The following is a 2,500-nucleotide window of genomic DNA, read 5'->3' as shown; positions in this document are numbered from 1 at the left end:
GTCCTACCTGTAACACCTCAGCCAATCAGGGGAGTCCTACCTGTAACACCTCAGCCAATCAGGGGAGCCCTACCTGTAACACCTCAGCCAATCAGGGGAGTCCTACCTGTAACACCTCAGCCAATCAGGGGAGTCCTACCTGTAGCACCTCAGCCAATCAGGGGAGTCCTACCTGTAACACCTCAGCCAATCAGGGGAGTCCTACCTGTAACACCTCAGCCAATCAGGGGAGTAGGGAACACATGGAACAGAACAGTTCATAACACCAGTTGTAGTTTTTCAGTGCGAAGAATTGCTGTGGAACTGAAAACACCTGGACCTACCTGGAAACATCTGGACCTACTTAGAAACACATGGAGTTGCCGAGAAATACCTGGAGTTACCTGAAAGGACCTGGAAACACCTGGACCTACCTGGAAACATCTGGACCTACTTAGAAACACATGGTGTTACCGAGAAATACCTGGAGTTACCTGAAAGAACCTGGAAACACTTGGAGTTACCTGAAAGAACCTGGAAACACCTGGAGTTACCTAGAAATACCTGGAGTTACCTGAAAGAACCTGGAAACACTTGGAGTTACCTGGAAACATCTGGACCTACTTAGAAACACATGGAGTTACCGAGAAATACCTGGAGTTACCTGAAAGGACCTGGAAATACCTGGAAACACCTGGACCTACCTGGAAACATCTGGACCTACTTAGAAACACATGGTGTTACCGAGAAATACCTGGAGTTACCTGAAAGAACCTGGAAACACTTGGAGTTACCTGAAAGAACCTGGAAACACCTGGAGTTACCTAGAAATACCTGGAGTTACCTGAAAGAACCTGGAAACACTTGGAGTTACCTGAAAGAACCTGGAAACACCTGGAGTTACCTAGAAATACCTGGAGTTACCTGAAAGAACCTGGAAACACTTGGAGTTACCTGGAAACATCTGGACCTACTTAGAAACACATGGAGTTACCGAGAAATACCTGGAGTTACCTGAAAGGACCTGGAAATACCTGGAAACACCTGGACCTACCTGGAAACATCTGGACCTACTTAGAAACACATGGTGTTACCGAGAAATACCTGGAGTTACCTGAAAGAACCTGGAAACACTTGGAGTTACCTGAAAGAACCTGGAAACACCTGGAGTTACCTAGAAATACCTGGAGTTACCTGAAAGAACCTGGAAACACTTGGAGTTACCTGGAAACATCTGGACCTACTTAGAAACACATGGAGTTACCGAGAAATACCTGGAGTTACCTGAAAGGACCTGGAAACACCTGGAAACACCTGGACCTACCTGGAAACATCTGGACCTACTTAGAAACACATGGAGTTACCGAGAAATACCTGGAGTTACCTGAAAGGACCTGGAAACACCTGGAAACACCTGGACCTACCTGGAAACATCTGGACCTACTTAGAAACACATGGAGTTACCGAGAAATACCTGGAGTTACCTGAAAGGACCTGGAAATACCTGGAAACACCTGGACCTACCTGGAAACATCTGGACCTACTTAGAAACACATGGTGTTACAGAGAAATACCTGGAGTTACCTGAAAGAACCTGGAAACACTTGGAGTTACCTGGAAACATCTGGACCTACCTGGAAACATCTGGACCAACTTAGAAACACATGGAGTTACCGAGAAATACCTGGAGTTACCTGAAAGAACCTGGAAACACCTGGACCTACCTAGAAACATCTGGACCTACTTAGAAACACCTGGAGTTACCGAGAAATACCTGGAGTTACCTGAAAGAACCTGGAAACACCTGGAGTTACCTGGAAACATCTGGACCTACCTGGAAACACATGGAGTTACCGAGAAATACCTGGAGTTACCTGAAAGAACCTGGAAACACTTGGAGTTACCTGAAAGAACCTGGAAACACCTGGAGTTACCTAGAAATACCTGGAGTTACCTGAAAGAACCTGGAAACACTTGGAGTTACCTGGAAACATCTGGACCTACTTAGAAACACATGGAGTTACCGAGAAATACCTGGAGTTACCTGAAAGGACCTGGAAACACCTGGAAACACCTGGACCTACCTGGAAACACATGGAGTTACCGAGAAATACCTGGAGTTACCTGAAAGAACCTGGAAACACCTGGAGTTACCTAGAAATACCTGGAGTTCCCTGAAAAGACCTGGAAACACCTGGAGTTACCGAGAAATACCTGGAGTTACCTGAAAGAACCTGGAAACACTTGGAGTTACCTGGAAACACCTTGAGTTGCCTGGAAAGACCCGTAAAGACCTGGAATTACTTGGAAAGACATAAAGTTCCTTTCAAATGTGACTCTGGTCTTGAAAAACGGATCATTTTCAGACTTCTTAAAGCTCAGGAACCAGGACTCAGACCTGTACCAGGACCTGGACCCAGACCAGAACTAAAACAAGGACCCAGACCTGTACCAGGACCTGGACCCAGACCAGAACTAAAACCAGGACCCAGACCTGTACCAGGACCTGGACCCAGACCAG

The sequence above is a fragment of the Blennius ocellaris genome (assembly GCF_963422515.1).
Source record: "Blennius ocellaris genome assembly, chromosome: 1".
Classification (NCBI taxonomy): Eukaryota; Metazoa; Chordata; class Actinopteri; order Blenniiformes; family Blenniidae; genus Blennius; species Blennius ocellaris.
The sequence above is the reverse complement of the archived record's forward strand: the minus strand, read 5'-3'. Positions refer to the sequence as shown.